Below are 23,462 nucleotides of genomic sequence, written 5' to 3' on the forward strand. Positions count from 1 at the left end.
GCCACAAAGTCTGTGTATATTAAATATGGAGTCATCTCAGCCTTAATAAGCAGAGGTGGGAGTAAGTCACATGAACAAGTCACAAGTCTCAAGTCTTAACCTTCAAGTCTCAAGCAAGTCCAAGTCAATTTTGTGAAAAGCAAGTCAAGTCAAGTCATTAATTTAGTGATGATTGAGCATTATTGAAGACACCTGATGATAACAAGCAGAATCACTGAAGGAGAAAAATATCAAATTGTAAGTTACCATTATGGCGATTTGTGTTTGCTTTAGTTGGGCTCTTGACCATTTTATGTTTACCTTAAATTTTGTTTGTCTGCTGTTATTGATTTATAACAGTCAAATGAACAAAGAAAAGTGTGATCTGATAGTGTTGGTTATGTTTTGACATAATCATTTTGTGAACCTTAAAAACGAAATTTATTGAGGTATCTTATCTTGATAATTACAGCAGCTCTGCCATTCTACAGCATATGATTTTCAGTATTTTTCATAAAATTCAAAATATTTATTAAACATTGTTCTGATCAAAACACTTTCAAATGAATTTATTTAGAAACACAGACATCAATAATCAGCCTGTGAATCTCAACAATGGTGACAATAATAAAGCATGTTGCAGTGGCTGCCACCAATCACAACTCATTAATGGCTCCCATCATGCATTGCGGTATGAATAAATTATGATCTGAATTGTCTATGTAATTTACTTTTCCTAATTGAATATTCTGCTCGTCACCATTGTTGAGATGCATAGACTGAATCTTGACGTCTGTGTGTGCCTAAAAGAAAGATTTTTTCATCTTTTTTTTTTTCAAATCAACTTTTAAGAAATCCTTTGTATTATATCTATCTGGATATTTATGCAGAATCACAGTTATGCTGTAAACAACAACATAAATCTAAGTCAGAAAGAAGGATCTTAATGAGTTCAGTGATCAAGTTGAAATGATGATTGTCATAATATAACCAACACCATCAGATCACTTTTTTGCTTTGTTCATCTGGCAGTTATAACTCAGATACAACAGTCAGACAAAATTTAAAATAAACATATATGGGTCAAGAGTCCAACTAAAGCAAACACAAATCGCCATAATGGTAACTTACAATTTGATATTTTCTCCTTCAGTGATTCTGCTTGTTATCATCAGGTGTCTTCAATAATGTTCAATTATCACTCAATTAATGACTTGACTTGACTTGCTTTTCACAAAATTGACTTGGACTTGCTTGAGACTTGAAGGTTAAGACTTGAGACTTGTGACTTGTTCATGTGACTTACTCCCACCTCTGTTAATAAGCCTGTTAACAAGCAGAATCACTGAAGGAAAGAAGAAAACAGAAAAAGAGACGAGCAGAAACACAAGAACTACAACTGACTTCAGCCACAGTCTTAGATGAAATCAACTGAAGAGAAAAGAAGACATTAAATCTGTGAAGATCTCAGCAGAGGAGGATTAAACAACTCCACAAACAGCATTACCAGCTTCACTTATTACTAACCAGACTGACTTTATTTCTGTCAGACGTCTACAGAAGTTCTTATTGAGAATTAACAGAGGTTTAACTCTAATGTGTTTCATTTAAAGTCACCATAAGAGTGATTGGTGATTCCATTAGTTAGGCTCTTAACTCTTAATATATCTTAACTCTTAGTCTTGTTTGGCTGCTGTGACAGTGTGTTTGTCAAACACATTTGCAGCAGCAAAGAAAGCTAAAGTGAAATGAGATCAGGTGATGATGGTTATCTGTTGATGGTTTTATAATCATCATGAAAAAACCTCATTCACTGATGTCTTTGGAATCTAACAATTGTGTTGATCCATTAATATTTTCACATCACAAACCCTGTGTTACTGCAGTATGAGAACCAGCAATATTATAACAATCAGTTTAAAGCTTTTAACAAACATTAGATCAAAATATTAGCTTATGCTGACACACACAGACATCAACAATCAGCGTATGAATCTCAACAATGGTGACAATCAAAAGTACTTTGCTGCAATGCATGCTGGGTACCAGCATAGTACAAAATTCCCAGCATGCATGGCAACATTAATAAATGATGCTGCTGAATTGTTCTATAATTTTGTTTGATTCTAAATATTTGCTTTTATTTTTTGCTGTTGTTTTTGTTGTGAATTAGTAGCTTTTCAGTGATGTTCTGAATTAATCTATCAAAATATTTGTGATTGTCACCATTGTTGAGATTCATACGCTGTTTGTTGATATCTGTGTGTGTCAGCATAAGCTAATATTTTAATCTCATGTTTGTTAAAAGCTTTAAACTGATTGTTATAATATTGCTGGATCTCATGCTGCAGTAACACAGGGTTTGTGATGTGAAAGCATTAACAGATCAACACAATTGTTAGATTCCAAAGACATCAGTGAATGAGGTTATTTAATGATGATTATAAAACCATCAACAGGTAACCATCACCACCTGATCACATTTCACTTAAGCTTTCTTTGCTGCTGCAAATGTGTTTGACAAACACACTGTCACAGCAGCCAAAAAAGTCTAAAAGTTAAGATATACTAAGAGTTAAGAGCCCAACTAATGGAAACACCAATCATTCTTATGGTGACTTTAAATGAAACACATTTGAGTTAAACCTCTGTTAATTCTCAATAAGAACTTCTGTAGACGTCTGACAGAAATAAAGTCAGTCTGGTTAGTAGTAAGTGAAGCTGGTAATGCTGTTTGTGGAGTTGTTTAATCCTCCTCTGCTGAGATCTTCACAGATTTAATGTCTTCTTTTCTCTTCAGTTGATTTCATCTAAGACTGTGGCTGAAGTTAGTTGTAGTTCTTGTGTTTCTGCTCGTCTCTTTTTCTGTTCTCTTCTTTCCTTCAGTGATTCTGCTTGTTAACAGGCTTATTAAGGCTGAGATGACTCCATATTTAATATACACAGGTTTTGTGGCTCAGATAAGGTCCAGTTCTGGTTTATTTCTTTGCTCTTGGCTGACATGTGGCATTGCTATGGCCTGCTTCTGGCCCAGATCTGGCAAACAGTAGTGGGCCACACAAGTGCCGTCAGTCCACGCTGCATGTGGGCCAGATCCGTATTTCACAAGTGCCGGATGTGGGCCGGATCCAGGCCGAAATAATGTTGCTATCTGGGTAGTCATGATATGATGCAGTGAAGGAGAAATACATCGATTGTGATGGAGGAGTTTGAACTGTTCAAAAGAGAGCATCAAATTCACAATTTAGTTTCTTTCTCCTTATCCACCTTATTCTTCACTATACGGCCATTCGTATCTTGACTGTCTGTACTATTCTCTATTTGTATGTTGTAAACTCATATCACACCGCAGGACCTAAATTCATAAAATTAATTTGTCAAGGAAAAAAACATGTCTCGAGTATTTTAGTATAGTACATGTTTTACCAGTGACGTTTATTTTTTTTTTTACTTTTTTTTTGTTATTATTTCAGACACGTGAATAATGGTCCATATTACAAAAAAAAAGAAGGAGACATACATAAAAAACATACATTTATCTCCTGTATAGGCTCATAAGCCAGTGAGTCCAAATACTAGAAGAATATGTATAATGCTTTTCTTTGAGTTGTATCTTATATCAAAGTCTGTTCCATACTGAGAGCACACATGATGCAACAGCTCTTGTAACCCCCGTGCTATATGGACAGAAAATAACAAGGTCATCAGCGTACATTAAGTGGTTAATGGTACTGTTGCCAACCCTACAGCCCGTTCCGCAATCATTTTAAAGCCTTGACAAGTCGTCCATATATACATTAAATAAAAACGGAGACAAAATGCTGCCCTGTCTTACTCCATTTGACACACAAAAAGATGCAGATAAACAATTTCCCCATTTTACAGACATTAACTGATGGCCTGACCTGACGTTTATTTTGAAGATAACAAATTTGTGAAAATCAAGAAGTGAAATCATGGACACTTTCTCAGCATGACATGAGGACAAGAACATAATCTCACTACATTTACCTAAATTCATGAAGCTCAACTCTGTTACTCAAGTTATTGATCAAACAAATACTATTTCATATACATTATTAGTCTTGTCCATCAAATAGTCTTATTTTATTCACTGCATTCATATAGTTTTAGGAAAACAAGATTATCATTAACTACTGACCAACCTTTGATTCAAAGCTGGCAAAACTTAGTTAGGACATAACAACCATTTGCAAATAAAGTGAAAGACCTTTGAGTTTAACATTTTCAGTGTTTACCAAAAGTCCAAAGTCCAATAAATGGCAATCATGTTTATATATTTATTTTTAATTCAGTGTGAGATGAGGAGGACCATCTAGGAGACAACAGCAACTTTAGTTTTGTGCTTTTTAAGCACATTATAATACTTTGTATCAAACATTTTTCTACCTCTTAGTTTTTACCAGTTCAATAGATAGCTCAATTTTCTAAATGACATGTTTTGCAATGGGAAATTATTAATGTACATGAAAATATTGTCTGTGCACAGAGAGGTCTGGTGTAAAAAGACATAACTTTGACTTGGGTAAATTATTAACTTGTTGGATCAACTCGTGGATCCCCAAGCGGAGAAGAGTTTCAGAGGCAAAGACCAAAAAAGACACTTGTGAATTGAGCTCAAAATGACAGGTCCTCTAAAAGTCCTCGGCTTCATCTTTTGCTTGTTTTCCTTCAATATTGTGCGAGGTCAAGGCAAGTGTTGTTCTTTATTTGAATGTCCTTTTCATTTAGATTTTATTGACTTGAATGCTGCATGCCCTTCTTTCTTTTTATGTCCACAAAAGGATCATTTTCTGGCAGTGAATAGCGACCAGCATGAAGTTTTTAAAAAAGGCACGAAAGCATCACAGAATGGTCCCGTATGACACGTATCATAAATTCAAGTGTTCTGGGGTATACAATAGAGTTTGGTGAAAAACAAAACGAAATTTAATGTATTGTTTAATGAAAATCCTGTCCGTGGTCGTTGGTTTCTTATGGATGCACTTGCCAATTTTCTTAATTTCAAATGAATCGATAAGACTGGATATGACCTGACTGATTTCATCCAGAACCCAACAGTAAAAACTGGAGACAACTGGAGACAAGTCATTTCAAGTCAGTCGTCTAAATGTTTAAGAGAAATTAAATCAAAGCAATACAACTTGTGTTATAATCCACATTTACACATTAAATCATATTCATTTTCTAACTCTTTAACAGCTAAACTTACTCTGACGCTGAAGCCACCAATTGTGAGAAAATTATTTGTCAATAATAAAGTTGTCTTGGAAGCTGTTGTTTCTGGAGATGAACAAAAGACAGTGCAAGAAGCTTCAGTGTTGTGCACAGTGAAGAATGAACCTGTAAGCAGTGTAACAGGAAATCTAAACTTTTCTCAAGACATTTCACAGTTTATAAGAATCCACAACATCAGCGTTGATACAAAGACATGGTTTGATGGTGAAATGGTCACTTGCAGTATTCATGACACTTATAATAACAGACAGTGTTATTCTGACAGTGAAGAAAGAAGAGTATGAAGATCCCCGAACCACCTTCACCTTCGCAGTCAAACACGCCAACATGGAAGGTACCGAATCTCCATTACAAGTTGCAACTAGCAAAAGTAAACAGCCAGAATATCCAGACCTCAAATTAAACATTTTCAATAAGACATCAACTAATTCTCTGTTAATTCTCAATAAGATCATCTGTAGACGTGTGACAGAAATAAAGTCAGTCTGGTTAGTAATAAGTGAAGCTGGTAATGCTGTTTGTGGAGTTGTTTAATCAGATCTTAAGAGAGTTAAAGGTATAGTGGAGGATCTTTCCGAATTTTAGATAAGACCCGCCCTCTCCACTTTTTGAATAAGTTTGATTGATGATTGACAATTAGGAGGACCAATAGTATAGGTGATCCACCCGGAAGTAAAAAAATCCTCCGCTATACCTTTAATGTCTTTTATCTTCAGTTCATCTGAGGCTGTGTCTGAATAAAGTTGTAGTTTGTGTTCTTATCATCATCACACTAACCTTTAAATAACATTCTAACATTCAGGAAATTGGATATTTTTATGTTCTTGGAATGTTAGAAATCAACGTTCCTATAATGTTGAATTTTAAATCAAAAGTAAGTTGAAAGAACGTTTGAGGAACATTATACCTTTTAAAAAACACGTTCCTCTAATTTCAAGAAAACTGGACATTTTTCACGTTCCCAGAACCAACACTGAATATTTGGAGAACGTTCTTATAACAAAAGTCTGTTAGCTGGGCTGACTGATTTCATCCAGAACCCTATAGTAAAAACTGGAGACAAGTCCTTTAAAGTCAGTCTTATGAATGTTTATGGGAAATTAAATCAAACAATATTGAATAACACGAGTTTGACAAGCCAGCTTTTGAGCCATGTAGCACATGCAGTTAGACACCCATTCAGAAAAGGTCATGACAGACAATAACAGTTGTTGCTGCAAAACTTCAGATGTTTTCAACATTGTATGTATAAACATAATTTGTTATAATTTCAGTGAATTCACAAACACCAACCCTGAGCTTGGTTCTTGTAACAACTCAGAAAAGTACACAAGTCATGTGTGTTATTGAGGATTTCTACCCCAAGAACCTCACCGTACAATGGAAAGTAAATGATATCAACAGCCCGAGACAGTCAAAACTGGAGTATGAACTGAATGATGAAGGTCATTACACAGCATACAGTCGTTATAAAGTCAGCGGTGAGACATGGGATGAATCTACACACTACACCTGCGAGGTCACACACCAGGGAAAACTGATTAGTGTGAAGAAGAACTTCAACAGTAAGTCATCTAATATTGGTTTGCTCTCTCTAGTTCATACACTTACTTCTATAAATCCACATTTACACATTAAATCATATTCATTTTCTTACTCTTTAACAGCTAAACTTACACTGACGCTGAAGCCACCAATTGTGAGAGAATTATTTGTCAATAATAAAGTTGTCTTGGAAGCTGTTGTTTCTGGAGATGAACAAAAAACAGTGCAAGAAGCTTCAGTGTTGTGCACAGTGAAGAATGAACCTGTAAGCAGTGGAACAGGAAATATAAACTTTTCTCAAGACAATTCACAGTTTATAAGAATCCACCACATCACCATTGATTCAAATACATGGTTTGATGGTGAAATGGTCACTTGCAGTATTCGTAACACAAATAATAACAGAGACATCAAGAAGGAGATTCATTTTGATAAAGGAGGTAAGTCAATCCAAATAATTAACGTTGTGGCTCTATATGCATTCATAGATGATGAAAAGTTGAACACCGTTTTATTGTATGAAAAAAAAAATATGCAAGCACATTTTAAATGCTTAGACACACTGTCAAAAGCTGGCTTGTCAAACTCTTGTTATTCAATATTGTTTGATACTTCTGATTGATTTTTTTTTTTTTTATTAATCTTTATGACTCTCTCCATTTCAGACGGACAGAAACCCAGAGTTGTCATTTACAGACCTGATATGATTAACACAGACATGGTCTCTCTGGTGTGTGAGGTCACCAGCTCTAAACTTGGCGATGTTCATATCATGTGGAGAGTGGGAGAGAAGCCTTACATAGAGGGATCAACCAGCGCTCACATCCACCAAAAGAACTCAATGTCTGTTCTCAGTATTCTGACAGTGAAGAAAGAAGAGTATGAAGATCCCCGAACCACCTTCACCTGCGCAGTCAAACACGACAACATGGGCGATAGAAGACCTCCATTACAAGTTACAACAATCAAACCTAAACAGCCAGAATGTCCTGATTATTAATGTACAAGCAACTCTACTAACAGATCATGATGTGCATCTGTTGTTCACTTGTACGCTCTCCAGTCCTTCTGTCCTGTCGTTGTCTGGTCAGATCATAAATCTTGATTTTAGTTTTTTGTGCATTTTTCTGTATCAACGTTCTTCAAGGGTCAAACATCAAAGCCAAATTACAGTCAAAACTATATGTTTAATTTGTTATTGCATGCAAAAAAATATAATCACACGAAACATACACTCAAAAAAAATTTTTTGTCTAAAAATAAGATTTATGTATTTGAATTGCATAACAAATTTCCATGCATTTGGATTACATAGTTTTAACATAAACCAATCAATAATCTGAATGTGATTTATATTTGTCAGTCGTATGTAAATGAAACAGGTAAGATTTATGTAATAGTACACAGAAAAACGCCCATGTTAAATTAACACTGCTCAGTGTTTATGTGTGCACACTACAGAGTTAAAGTGGTGTTGAAGTTAATGAGATAATTAACTTATGATTGAGCATTAACCCCCTGAGGTCGGTGGTATCGCCGGCAATACCAGCTCGCTTTTTTTCAGTTCAGTTCAAAAGAAATTAATTTTGCTCTGTTGTCTTTGATATTACAAGCAAGTTTCATACATCAATCGATTCTGTTAAATGTGTATTATTTTTGTGTATACTCACAATAAAAACAAAGTGTTGTGCTTTTTGCCAAATAAAGAAAAATAAACGTGATGCGAGTTCTGCCTTCTCTCTGTAAGTGTAGTCCATTCTGAAACGCGTCCGAAAATGAACTGTAACTCAGCGAATACTCAGTCAAACAGGCAAACAGACACACAGGCATGAAGCTTGAATTCTCTTCTTTTAAATGAGGTAATTTATATAAAAAAACAAATATTCTCATCTTGTGAAATCTGTATTAAAAGAGAGCGATTCCAGTCGAGCTCATTAGAGCTCATTCAAAAGGCAAGCCTGTGAACGCCCCCCATATCAGCTCGAGAAAACACAAGTTTAATCATATCATTGTAGCCTACGGGTTTACACCATCTGGCAGCGCTGTGAGGAATAATAATAATGGAAAATCTACCTCAGAGTGCAGGTATTGCGAGGAGTGAGGATCCGAATACTGTAGTAAGTTTTTTTTCCTTCTCAAGTTAATCGCGTTCTCTTACGAGAGTTCTCTCGTACTGCGTTTTATCAAAACGCTACGGGAAAAAGTCTCTTTTCACGAAACACTGAAGCAAAAATTATCCTTTAATTTTTCATATATGTAAAACGCGTTGCGGCAGCAGCAGACAGCTGAAGCAAGACGGCTTGTCTGCTCATTGGCTGCTCTGCGGCAACTGCATAAGCCTATCGAGCGCAGGCTGATGCAACATCAGACCAATGAGGGCGCTTCGCGCCCTCCTCGCCACTTCCCGCCGAGACGGGCGTGGCTTACCTCTATAAAAGGAGCTCGAGAAGGCTGATTCACTTGATTTTAATCTCTTCAGCGAAGCGCACGCATGGCTGGATCACGGAAGCAGCGTCGTTCGAAGCAAGCACTTCAGCGGGACGAGCCCTCGAAGCCGCTGGCCTACGCCGCCTTCTACAGCCGTACCTGCTGCGCTTTCCGACGCCCATATCCTTTATTGTGCTCTGTTTGTGTGTGTGTGTGAGTGTTCTCGTAGCACTCACCCCCTAAAAGAGCGGCGTCTTTCTAAAGATGCCTAAATCCTGCGGCTCGTGCAGAGCCCCACTCGCCGGGGAAGACGACCACGTCATCTGTGTTTCCTGCCTCGGTGAGGACCATGCAGCGCTCGCGCTCGCTGACGGCGGCTGCCCTCACTGCGAGCTTTTGCCTATGGTGGCTCTGAGGACCCGCCTGGCATCCTTCTCGAAGCCTGCATTCTCCGCCGCGATGCCGCGCTGTAAGAAGCGCCGCTCGCAGCGGGTCCCGGAACCCTCTCCACCTCGATCAAGCTCGCCGGTTAGCCCGCCAGCTTCACCGACCTCCCCCGAATCACTTCCTGATGCTCAGCGCCCGCAGCCTGCCGCCGCTTCATCAGAGGAAGTTGTTTCGGAGGCCGCGTCGGGGGAAAAGGATTCCTGTTCTCTCCTCGCTTCAGGCAGCGAGGATTGGGCGAGCTCTGAGGACCTCGCGCCTCCTGCCTGAAAGCCCTCAGTGAGAGCCAACATTGAGACGGAGCTCATGCGAGTACTCGCTTTGGCCGCGGCGAGCCTCGGCCTCGAGTGGTCTGCACCGGAGCCCCCCTCTCGCACCCGGCTCAATGGTAGCTTCCTCCCAGGTGAGCGCAATTCTCCGGAATCTAAGCCCGCTCCTTTTCTTCCTGAGTTACATGAAGAAGTTGCGAAGGCCTGGAACGCGCCCTACTCTGCGCGTACGCGCTCATCTGTGTCGCCTGCATTCTCCTCACTGGACAAGGCGAATGAACGAGGCTACTTTTCTCTGCCGCCGGTGGAACAGGCTATAGCGACCCATCTGTGCCCGCCCTCTGCTGGACGGCGGACTAAACCGGTGTTGCCTTCAAAAGCCTGCCGCATGACGTCGACGCTGCTCGCGCGAATATTCTCCGCCGCTGGGCAAGCCGCGTCAGCGCTACACACCATGGCTACTTTACAGATTTTCCAGGGTGATCTCCTCCGTAAATGGGACGAGGTTGGACCTGATGCTGTCTGTATTGCGGATTTGAGGAGTGCTTCGGACCTCACGCTCCGAGCCACCAAAGCTGCCGCACAAGCCATGGGACGCTTTATGGCTTCCGCCACTGTCGCTGAGAGGCACTTATGGCTGACGCTCACGGAGATGGCCGATTCCGAGCGCATCGCGTTTCTCGACGCCCCGCTGTCTTCCGCTGGCCTCTTTGGTTCTTCTCTCTCCGAGTTCGTGGAGAGATTTACCGAAGCCCAGAAAGCGTCTCAAGCCTTCAAGCACTTCCTACCGAAGCGCTCTGGTTCCGCGGCGGGTCGAGACAAACGGACCCCGCGAACCTCACAGCCTCAGCCCCCGCCTTCGGCCTCCTCTTCGCAGCAGCCTCAACAGCGCGGCTCGAGACCCCGCTCTCGATCGTGCGCCCGGCGCCCCGCGCGCGCGCCGCGACCGAGGATTGTGGTGAAACCAGAGGCCCCGAAGAAGTCCTAGCCCGCCTAGGAAAGCGCAGGTGTGTGAGTCCCGTTGCGGCCGGCCTCCCACCCAAGCGCCTCGCTGTCTCAGCCCCAAGCTTCGCGGCTGTCCCAGCGTTCTCTGCGAAGCGCAAGCCTGTACAAGTGCCCGCTTGCCTGCACTCAAAAGCCGTTTTTACGGCTACCCAGATATGTCTCGAAAAGAGTGTGATTTCTGGTGTCCCGGCCACGGCCGATGGTGCTATAAATGTAGTATCGATGCCCACTCCTCTGTGCCCATCCATACACATAAGCACAGCCCTGCACTCAGGGCTCGCGCAAATAAAATCGACTCAGGTCGATTGCGCCCCCCACATAGTAAAAGTGCCCACTACTCAGTGCCCACGAACACTATGTCTATCAGATCACAGGCTCTCTGTAAAAACGAGACCTGTGAGCGCGCGCGCTGCTTACACAAGCAGCGCGCCCCAAGCAGTAAATGTGCCCGCTCCCAGCCCACATCTACTCGCACACATGAGTCCCACGGGGCTCGCGCAGCCCTCCCTCACTCAGTCAAACACTGTTGTAAGGTCGAGGGCGAGCGCTCCGCCCGCTGTATTAAGCGCGCCCCCCGCCTCAAATGCCGCAGGCATAACGCCTATGTTTGTGAGCCCCGTAGCACCTCTGTCGCACGGCGAACAGAGCGCGCTCTGTATCCGGCCCTTAGCCAACCATGCAGATGCATGGGCAGCGCTTTCAGGGGTTTCGGACTGGGTCTTAGGCATTATAAAGAGAGGCTTCTCGCTACAGTTTTATCGACGCCCTCCGCGCTTCACAGCGCGCGTCGAAACTTCGGTACCGCTGAATGTAGCACACCTACTTCGCGCCGAAATATCAAAACTGATAAGCAAAGGGGCGATAGAGCTTGTTCCTCGAGTTCAAAGCGAACAGGGGATATACAGCAGATACTTTCTAGTCCCCAAAAAGGACGGCGGTATCAGACCCATTCTGGATCTAAGACGACTGAACAGAGTATTAGTGAAACGCCGTTTCAAAATGCTCACAACCAGCAAAATTCTCGCGCATGTTCGCCGAGAAGACTGGTTCATGTCGATAGATCTGAAGGACGCGTATTTTCAAATACAGATAGCGTCACATCACAGGCGATTCTTGAGATTCGCCTTCGAGGGTCAGACATACCAGTATACAGTCCTGCCTTTCGGCTTGTCCCTGGCACCTCGTACTTTTACGAAATGCATGGACGCAGCGCTCGCTCCTCTCAGACTCAGAGGCATGCGAGTGCTGAACTATTTGGACGACTGGTTGATCCTAGCCCAATCACGATCTCAGCTCATAGAGCACAGAGCCATTTTACTCGATCACCTCGAGAATCTTGGTATCACGGTCAATTGGGCGAAGAGTTCACTGAACCCCAGCCAAACGATTCCGTTTCTGGGTATAGTTCTGGACTCACAGTCTATGACAGCGCGGCTGTCGCCACAGCGCGTGCTGAACATTCAGCGCGCGGCGATGTCTTTCCGCCGCGACGCTTTCACCCCGCTCAGAAAATTTCAAAGGATGCTGGGTCTCATGGCCTCAGCATCGTCAGTTCTCCGGCTGGGCTTGCTCCGCATGCGCCCGCTGCAGTTCTGGTTGAAAGCGCGGGTTCCGCGCAGAGCGTGGGTGTCCGGTCATTTACGCCTCAAGGTCGATCAGGACTGTGTCACAGCCCTGGTACCTTGGATGGCGAACGACTGGTACCAATCAGGTGTGCGCCTGGGGACTTCCTCGAGGGTGAGGATGGTGTCTACGGACGCATCCACCTCGGGATGGGGAGCGCTGCTCGAGGGCAGACCGTCCTTCGGCCTATGGTCGGAACGGGAAAAGCTCCAACACATAAACTGCCTAGAAATGCTGGCAGTGCACAACGCGCTGATGCGTTTTTGTCCCCACATCAAGGACCAACATGTCATAGTCCGTTCGGACAACATGGCAGTGGTGTCCTACATAAATCGCCAGGGCGGTCTGAATTCCAAACCCCTGTACAGGCTGGCGAAACGCCTCCTGCTATGGGCTCAGCACAACCTACGCTCGCTGAGAGCAGTACATGTGCCCGGGCTGCTGAATGTGGGCCCGGACAGACTGTCCAGGAACAACGTTCCTACAGGCGAATGGTCTCTACACCCACAAACAGTCCGGCTGTTGTGGGAGAGATTCGGCAAAGCGGAGGTGGACCTGTTCGCGTCCCGCGAAAACGCTCACTGCCCCGCATTCTTTTCAAAGACCGACAGCGCGCTGTCCCAAAGGTGGCCGCGCTGCCCGCTATACGCTTTTCCCCCGTCTCCCTCCTGCCTCAGGTGTTGGAACGGGTCAGGAAAACGAAATGCCCAGTGCTGCTTGTAGCACCGTTCTGGAAGAACCAGGCATGGTTCCCAGTTCTGATGCAGTTAGCAGACATCGCTCCATGGCCAGTGCCGTTGAGGAGAGATCTCCTCTCGCAGGCCAGGGGCTCGATCTGGCACCCACACCCGGAACTATGGTCCCTTCATGTGTGGGCGCTCAACGGATACCCGTTGGTCTCGCAGAGGGAGTCATGAATACCATCACGGAGGCTAGAGCGCCGTCGACCAGGCGACTCTACGCTTCAAAGTGGTCGGTTTTCTCCGGCTGGTGTACAGCTCGGAGCCTTTCACCCCTCGAATGTGAGGTAACGGAGGTTCTCTCCTTCCTACAAGAGCTGTTGGATAAGGGCAGATCCCCTTCCACGCTCAAAGTGTATGTGGCGGCTATTTCAGCGTTCTCCGGTTCAACGCTGGGTCAGTCACTAGGAAGGAATGATTTAGTCATCCGCTTCCTCAGGGGAGCTAGGAGACTGAATCCACCCAGACCTCCGTCATTCCCTATGTGGGACCTTTCTACGGTGGCCTGGCGGCCATGAAAGGTGCCCCTTTCGAGCCTATCCAGTCAATCAGCCTCAAACATTTGTCTTTCAAAACAGTGTTTTTGATGGCTCTCGCTTCAGTGAAGCGCATAGGCAAATTGCACGCGCTCTCCGTGAGCCCGACGTGCTTGGAGTTTGGTCCTAATGACTTTAAAGTCATACTCAAACCTAAGCACGGCTATGTGCCGAAATCCCTCAACACGCCTTTTCGGGCTCAGGTCATTTCCCTGGCTGCCCTGCCGGCGTCGAGTGAGGAAGGGGACTCGAGTTTTCTTTGCCCTGTTAGGGCTTTAAGAACTTATATGTCCCGCTCTGCTGCCTTTAGACAGACAGAGCAGCTCTTTGTCTCGTTCAGCGGACGTTCCAAAGGAACGGCTGTTTCGAAACAAAGTCTATCCAGATGGATAGTTGACGCCATAGCGCTGGCTTATACTGCCAAGGGCATTCAATGCCCGTTGGGAGTCAGAGCGCACTCTACGAGAGGCGTTGCCTCCTCGTGGGCTTGGTCCAGCGGGATTTCCTTACAGGATATATGTACGGCGGCAGGCTGGGCCTCTCCGTGAGGTCATGTTAAGCCTGCGGACGCTACAGTAGAGGGAATTAAGGCTTCCCCCCCTTATTCCCTGACTCTGTGTGAGTCTATCTGGTGATTATGCACTGTATGCCTGAAATAGCTTCCGGTGATCAGTGTTTTTATCCCAGCACGCACGGCGTTTTGCAAGGGGTTCCCGTAGCGTTTTGATAAAACGCAGTACGAGAGAACTCTCGTAAGAGAACGTACTCGGTTACTAACGTAACCTCGGTTCTCTCTAGAAGAGGGAACGAGTACTGCGTTCCCTTGCCGTGCGTTTGGTTCATTCTGGTTTGCTTCGGCGATCAAAATCAAGTGAATCAGCCTTCTCGAGCTCCTTTTAGAGAGGTAAGCCACGCCCGTCTCGGCGGGAAGTGGCGAGGAGGGCGCGAAGCGCCATAATGGTAACTTACAATTTGTGATTTTCTCCTTCAGTGATTCTGCTTGTTATCATCAGGTGTCTTCAATAATGCTCAATCATCACTCAATTAATGACTTGACTTGACTTGCTTTTCACAAAATTGACTTGGACTTGCTTGAGACTTGAAGGTTAAGACTTGAGACTTGTGACTTGTTCATGTGTGACTTACTCCCACCTCTGCTGAATACCAGGTTCTGAGTCCAAAAGCACCAGAAGTTTACCCATCCTTGATGGCCTTACAGTTTCCAACAGACCCAGCTCATGTTGATCAGCATCAAATCAAAGTTGATAGCAACTATATACAGCTCTGCTGCTCTCTTGGGCCATGTCAACCAGTATCTGGCTTTCCAATCACAATATATTTGGCAATGCAAGGACTTGCATTTAGAGGCCATGATGAACATAGCACCAGTTCAAACAGAGGAAACTTCTTTGAGCTTGTGCACCTATAGCTGAATATGATAGTGTCGTCAGAATGCATATAGAGGGTATCCAGATCATTCAGTCGCACAAGAAGAAGCCACAGGTGACACTTTTATCCAACATGACCCAAAATGACCTAATAAGATGTCTTAGAACACAAGTGAAGAATGTAATTCTGAAAGAGATTAATGAGGCCAAGATATTTTCAATTCTTTTGGATGAAACTACCGATGTGTCACACTCAGAGCAAGTATCCTTTGTGGTCCGGTTTGTCCATGACATGCAAATAAAGGAGCGCTTCATCCAAGTGTGTCAGGTAAAATCAACCTGTAGCAAAGACCTAGAGGAAGTTGTAATGACCCTTCTTTCAGAAAATGGATTGAACGCTGAAAATATCCGGGGTCAAGGTTACCAGAGGTGGGAGTAAGTCACATGAACAAGTCACAAGTCTCAAGTCTTAACCTTCAAGTCTCAAGCAAGTCCAAGTCAATTTTGTGAAAAGCAAGTCAAGTCAAGTCATTAATTTAGTGATGATTGAGCATTATTGAAGACACCTGATGATAACAAGCAGAATCACTGAAGGAGAAAAATATCAAATTGTAAGTTACCATTATGGCGATTTGTGTTTGCTTTAGTTGGGCTCTTGACCATTTTATGTTTACCTTAAATTTTGTTTGTCTGCTGTTATTGATTTATAACAGTCAAATGAACAAAGAAAAGTGTGATCTGATAGTGTTGGTTATGTTTTGACATAATCATGTTGTGAACCTTAAAAACGAAATTTATTGAGGTATCTTATCTTGATAATTACAGCAGCTCTGCCATTCTACAGCATATGATTTTCAGTATTTTTCATAAAATTCAAAATATTTATTAAACATTGTTCTGATCAAAACACTTTCAAATGAATTTATTTAGAAACACAGACATCAATAATCAGCCTGTGAATCTCAACAATGGTGACAATAATAAAGCATGTTGCAGTGGCTGCCACCAATCACAACTCATTAATGGCTCCCATCATGCATTGCGGTATGAATAAATTATGATCTGAATTGTCTATGTAATTTACTTTTCCTAATTGAATATTCTGCTCGTCACCATTGTTGAGATGCATAGACTGAATCTTGACGTCTGTGTGTGCCTAAAAGAAAGATTTTTTCATCTTTTTTTTTTCAAAACAACTTTTAAGAAATCCTTTGTATTATATCTATCTGGATATTTATGCAGAATCACAGTTATGCTGTAAACAACAACATAAATCTAAGTCAGAAAGAAGGATCTTAATGAGTTCAGTGATCAAGTTGAAATGATGATTGTCATAATATAACCAACACCATCAGATCACTTTTTTGCTTTGTTCATCTGGCAGTTATAACTCAGATACAACAGTCAGACAAAATTTAAAATAAACATATATGGGTCAAGAGTCCAACTAAAGCAAACACAAATCGCCATAATGGTAACTTACAATTTGATATTTTCTCCTTCAGTGATTCTGCTTGTTATCATCAGGTGTCTTCAATAATGTTCAATTATCACTCAATTAATGACTTGACTTGACTTGCTTTTCACAAAATTGACTTGGACTTGCTTGAGACTTGAAGGTTAAGACTTGAGACTTGTGACTTGTTCATGTGACTTACTCCCACCTCTGAAGGTTACACTCAAAAAAAAAAATTTGGCTAAAAATAAGATTTATGTATTTGAATTGCATAACAAATTCCCATGCATTTGGATAACATAGTTTTAACATAAACCAATCAATAATCTGAATGTGATTTATATTTGTCAGTCGTATGTAAATGAAACAGGTAAGATTTATGTAATAGAAAAACACAGAAAAACGCCCATGTTAAATTAACACTGCTCAGTGTTCATATGTGTGCACACTACAGAGGTAAAGCAGTGTTGAAGTTAATGAGATAATTAACTGATGATTGAGCATTAATTATGAACACCTGCTGTTAACAAGCAGAATCACTGAAGGAAAGAGAAACACAAGAACTACAACTGACTTCAGCCTCAGCCTTAGATTGACATCAACTGAAGAGAAAAAAAGACATTAAATCTGTGAAGATCTCAGCAGAGGAGGATTAAACAACTCCACAAACAGCATTACCAGCTTCACTTATTACTAACCAGACTGACTTTATTTCATTTCCGTTTGAATGAAAACAATAGGTGTATTTTAAAGTCACCATGATGGTGGTTAGCATTTGCTTTAGTTGGACTCTTGACCCTTGACTCTTTAATATAAAAATTTATTTGGCTGCTATAATTATGTGTTTATAAGACACGTTTGTTGCAGCAAAAAAGCCAAGAGAAAAAGAGATCAGGTGATGTTGGCTGTTTATTGATGATGATGACAAAGTCATCATCATGTAATTGCCTGTTTCGTTGATCTTGTTCAGTGTCTAATGCTTTGATTATATAGGACTTGTGTTTTTTTATATTGTTTTATCCATAACAGAAGCCATTTAATTTTACAGCATGAAATCTATCAAACAATATACTTTTTTTTATAGTTAGTGCCCGAAAACCTTTAATCTATGGCATTACTCAGACTCACACAGACATCAAGAAACAGCATATGAATCTCAACAATGGTGACAAAAGCTACAAAATCCTGATGCATAATTTATTAATGTCGCAATGCATGCTGGGAGATATGGGTGAGTTTTGATTGATTGTACCCAGCATGCACTGCAGCATGAAGCATTTCATTGATTGTCACCATTGTTGAGAGTCATACACTGATTCTTGATGTCCAAGTAATAATGTAGAAAGCTTAATGCACTAAATGTTTTTAAAATTCTTTATATCATTTGATTAACTGTTGGATCTAATGCTGTCAGGTCACACAGCTACTATAACAATTAAAACAAAATCACATAACCCCAATAATCGAAGCATTAGACACTGAAAAAGATAAGTGATTCAGGCCACAATATGATGATTACACCTTCATCAATGAACAGCCAACATCAACTGATCTCATGTTCTCTTGGCTTTTTCGCTGCAACAAATGTGTCTTATAAACACATAATTATAGCAACCAGAAAAAATTACATTACAGAGTCAAGAGTCAAACTAAAGCAAACGCTAACCACCATCATGGTGACTTTAAAATATAACTATTGATTTCATTCAAACGGAAATGAAATAAAGTCAGTCTGGTTAGTAATAAGTGAAGCTGGTAATTAGGGCTGTGCGATATATATCGTGAGATTGTTATGCGCATCTCGTCAGTAAAGCCGGTTCCTTGATTAGTAGTAAATCACCATCACCTGCTTTCAGATGGAGCGGCATTTACTACAAAGAGCCGTAGTTAACTGACAAGCTGAGCCATATCGCATTAATATCACGGAAGTATCGCCAGCGATAATTAATGCGATATGGCTCAGCTTGTCAGTTAACTACGGTTCTTTGTACACAGCAAAAACTCCAGTGTTAAATTAACACTCCTGGGAGTGTATGAGTCCACACTCAAGAGTGTTTAAGTTAATGATATAATTAAGTGATTAATTTAGTGATGATTGAACGTTATTGAAGACACCTGATGATAACAAGCAGAATCACTGAAGGAGAAAATCTCAAATTGTAAGTTACCGTCAGTGATTCTGCTTGTTAACATCAGGTGTCTTCAATAATCTGAATTGTCTATGTAATTTACTTTTCCTAATTGAATATTCTGCTCCTCACCATTGTTGAGATGCATTGACTGAATCTTGACATCTGTGTGTGCCTAAAAGAATGATTTTTTTTTTAAACAACTTTTAAGAAATCCTTTATATTATATAAAAAATTCTGGGCATTTATGCAGATTCACAGTTATGCTGTAACTGTCAACATAAATCGAAGTCAGAAAGAAGGATTTTAATGAGTTCAGTGATCAAGTTCAAATGATGATTGTCATAATATAACCAACACCATCAGATCACTTTTTTTTCTTTGTTCAACTGGCAGTTATAACTCAAATACCTCAGACAAACAAAATCTAAAGTTAATAACATATGGGTCAAAAGTCCAACTAAAGCAACCATTGATCGTCATAACGGTAACTTACAATTTGAGATTTTCTCCTTCAGTGATTCTGCTTGTTATCATCAGGTGTCTTCAATAATGTTCAATCATCACTAAATTAATCACTTAATTATCTCATTAACTTAAACACTCTTGAGTGTGGACTCATACAGTCCAGGAATTTTATTAATTCATATTAATGCGATATGGCTCAGCTTGTCAGTTAATTACGGCTCTTTGTAGTAAATGCCGCTCCATCTGAAAGCAGGTGATGGCGATTTACTACTAATCAAGGAACCGGCTTTACTGACGAGATGCGCATAACAATATCGCGATTTAAATCGCCCAGCCCTAGTACTCGGTTACTAACGTAACCTCGGTTCTCTCTAGAAGAGGGAACGAGTACTGCGTCTTAGCTAAGACGCTATGGGAAAAGGCTAGTGATGGCCAAATGAAGCGTTTCGAAGCATTATTGCTTTCTGATACAATTGTGTCGAAAATGGTTCATTACTCGAAGCTTCATTCAGATAGAAATTACAGCACCATCTCCTGGTGAAGTAAATGTAATGCAACAAAGCTGACAACCATAAAATGCAAGTACACTCTAAAAAACGCTTCGTTGGCTGAACAACCATTACTTATAAAAGTAATTAGATTAAACACAAAAAACGTAGTATTCATAACTTTTCAACCTCTACTTAACATATATAGTGTGTGTAACACAAAAATATAAGTTACCAGGTGAACTTAAATGTATGCATAAATAAAATGAAAAAACACAAGTCAAATCAACTACTATAACAATTGCGTCAAAATTAAGTAAATCTAGCATAACATTTTAAGTAACTATATAAGCCACGTGATATGCAATTTCCCGTGATGCCTTTCCAGCCAAAAAATTTGAGCCATTTTGTGAAGCACATGAAGATGGTGAAAAGGTAAGCTTAACTTTCTATAAACTTAGTAAAATATTAGATTTTGACGTTTTAACATTAATAGGCTAAACACTTGTTTATTGTTTATTGTGTTAGTGGGTGAAGATTTTCTGAAACGCAACGTGATGAAGACACTGAAAAGAGGTAAGCTTAACTTTTTTCACTTAAGGTAGGCTACACTCGTTTATTGCATTTTTGGTCAAGAAATTAACTTTTAAACTGAATTTCAGAATTGCTATGAATTTTCAACAAGAAACGTGTTACTTACGAATACTTATAAAACGTTTGTAGACATATTAGTTGATGTAGCCTATGAAATGAGTGACTGTGTGCGAGTAGGCTATTCAAAAACATAGGCTATAGGCTATATTTTATTTGAATTATTAAGCGAGTGAGCTTCCATCGAATGTAGGGATAAGTGTTTATAGTAGTCAGAGTATTTATTGTTTATTTCGTGGGATATGACTATGCATCGCATTGGCACGTATGCATTAAGATTGCATTAAGATGACTATTCAGACGGCGTTATTGGGAGGCTCGCTCTCCCGCACGGAGAAATTCGTACTTTACATTAACGAGTTGTCACGTAGCTTATACTTCAGTATTTTTTAAGTAAATGTAGTTGTCATTTATTATATATGCATATAAGTTGTTCTTTGCATGTTTACATATTCCCATATTCTCTATGGATCGCGGGAAATGGGGGCGGCCTGTGGCCTTGCGCGGGTTACTTTTGGTAACGTTAACGTACTGTATAAATATTAAATTCGAAAATACATTGGCTACAGCTCCATATGTGTGCACTATTTATCATTAAAAAATGGCGATCTTGATTCAAGCACAATATTATTCCTAAATGACAACGACGACTGTCTATTAAACATTCGAAATTATTATCAAAATAAGTAAATGCAAATAAAGATTGTAGATCTATTGTTAGGCTATTCCAGTAGTTACTGTTAAAATGTTTTCAATGAGATTCGTTCAAAACCTCTGGACAAAAGTCTTCATTAATTAACTTATAGTTATTTATATATATATATATATATATATATATATATATATATATATATATATATATATATATATATATATATATATATATATTCAATATTATTGAATAGACTCATTTTTTATATTTATAGGCATTTAATAATGGACTAATTTGTAACATTTAATTTTTTTTTTTTTTTTTTTTAGATAGATTTTTGATCAACAGACAAAATAATAATTATATAGATATAGATACACACACACACACACACACACACACACACAACCAGTAAGATTGTTTTAATGTTTATAAAAGAAGTTCCATCTGTTCGCAAGGCTTAATTTATTTGATCCAAAATACAGCAAAAACTGTAATATTGTGAATTTCTTTTACAATTTAAAGTAACTGTTTTCTATTTGAATATATTTTAAGATGCAATTTAAAAGTTTAGGGTCAGTTAGATTTTTTTTTTTTTTTTTTAAAGAAACAAAATGAATACTTTTATTCAGCAAGTATGCATTATACTTACATTATAGAAATTCTATACATTTCTTTCTAATTTTGTGATTCAATGCAATGTATTTTCAATGCAATGTATTTTTCGCGACAATCTGAACAATATGTGATGTTGCAAGTAAATGCAGATTTGCTGTTTTTTTTGTTTTTTTTTAAGGATACTCGTGGGAACGAAGAGGAACTGGAACAGCTCACATTGAGGATCATCATGAAAGGTGGCTCAACAGAAAATCTTTTAAGTGTTGCAAAGGGTGAAAAAGTGACCTGTTGTAAGTGAACTTCCATTTGTCAATTTGCCATATGTTGTTGTATATTTCATGATGTGTGGTTTCAGGCTTTGCAGCCTGTGGCAAAAAAATAAAGTGAAATGCTTTATTGTGTGTGATTTGCATGTTTTATTTATTTTAAGACATTGAAAGCAGTGCAGTAAGCAGACCAATAGCTGAAGATCTAAAATAAGTTAAAAATGTTAAGTTAAAATGTTAATTAATTTAATTGTCTTATTTTTATTTATAAATGAGCTTAAATGTTAAGTAAACACAACTAAGATTTATTTTGATCTCACATGGCCTGCACTGTGTTGGATTTACTTAAAATGTATATGTGTTGGATTTACTTAAAATGTATATGTGTTGAATTTACTTAAAATGTATATGCACCATTTTTGCATCACACTTTTTAAGTAATCCCAACTTGGAATAATTTTACTTAAAATTAACAAGAAAACCTTTGTTATACGTACTTATATTTTTAAGTAAAGAATGTTGCATGAACTCAAATATTTAAGTACATATAACAAAGGTTTTCTTATTAACTTTAAGTAAAATTATTACAAGTTGGGATTACATAAAAAGTATGATGCAAAAATGGTGCATATATATTTTAAGTAAATCCAACACATCATTTTTATATGTTAACGCCCCGTTTATGACGTGTTTACCGAGGCGATCAAAGCTGAAACAGTGTTAGTGCTGTGAAACTCATTTATGTAGGTGAATTTTACAGATACTGATGAATTTCATGTGTTCACCTTGATAATAAAACATTAAGCATGATGTGTATGTGTAATTATTTCTTTAGACAAGGACAGAAGATGACCAGCTTAAAAAAAGTTGGAAACCATCACAGAAATTCTAATGGTTTCTATTAAAATACCAGTAGGAACCATTGGCTTTTACCATTTAAACCACTAAAGAATTATTTTTTGTAGTGTATTTGGGATATATTCCATTAGGATTTAATGCCCCCACCAATACAACCCAAATCAGTAGAGACCCACAGAGACCACTATAAATCCCATTACAACCAATAAAATTCCCATGAAAACCATTAAATCCATTAGAATTTCTGTAATGGTTTCTATAGTTTTTTTTTTTTTTTTTTTTTTTTTAGCAGGGCAGTATCATGTGTGAAAGCTTTATCTTGTTTAGCTGTGGGAAGCAGTACTCTATAACTTGTTAACTGGTGGGACTGATATTTTTATATGTTGAAAAGGATGTGCTTGTGTTGTACTTGTATAATGTAGCAGAGGGTTTTTGAAGTTTCTGTCTTTGATGCATGTTTTTATGTAACAATGTTCATATGTTCTCTAATTAATAATAATAAAAAAATGTGTCAGAGGCTGTGCTTTGGGTACATGCAGAAGGTTTAGACAAAGTGTTCATTAAATGGTATGGTTTTTATTCAGAAATAGGGGAGAGCGGGGCACAACCTAACGCTTTTTGACTTTCTCAGTTTGTGTAAATCTACTTATGGTTCAGAGTA

The 23,462-nt window shown here is 39.8% G+C and overlaps 1 gene segment (V, D, J or C); it reads left to right on the forward strand.

Annotated features, from left to right (window-relative positions):
* The first annotated feature begins 4,298 nt into the window (after nucleotides 1-4,298).
* LOC308697521 (Ig heavy chain C region-like) lies at nucleotides 4,299-8,516 on the forward strand. The segment is given in 5 exons: nucleotides 4,299-4,692; nucleotides 5,504-5,572; nucleotides 6,513-6,803; nucleotides 6,906-7,223; nucleotides 7,449-8,516.
* The last annotated feature ends 14,946 nt before the right edge of the window (nucleotides 8,517-23,462 follow it).

The sequence above is a fragment of the Scardinius erythrophthalmus genome (genome assembly GCF_964197995.2).
Source record: "Scardinius erythrophthalmus genome assembly, chromosome: 1".
Lineage (NCBI taxonomy): Eukaryota > Metazoa > Chordata > Actinopteri > Cypriniformes > Leuciscidae > Scardinius > Scardinius erythrophthalmus.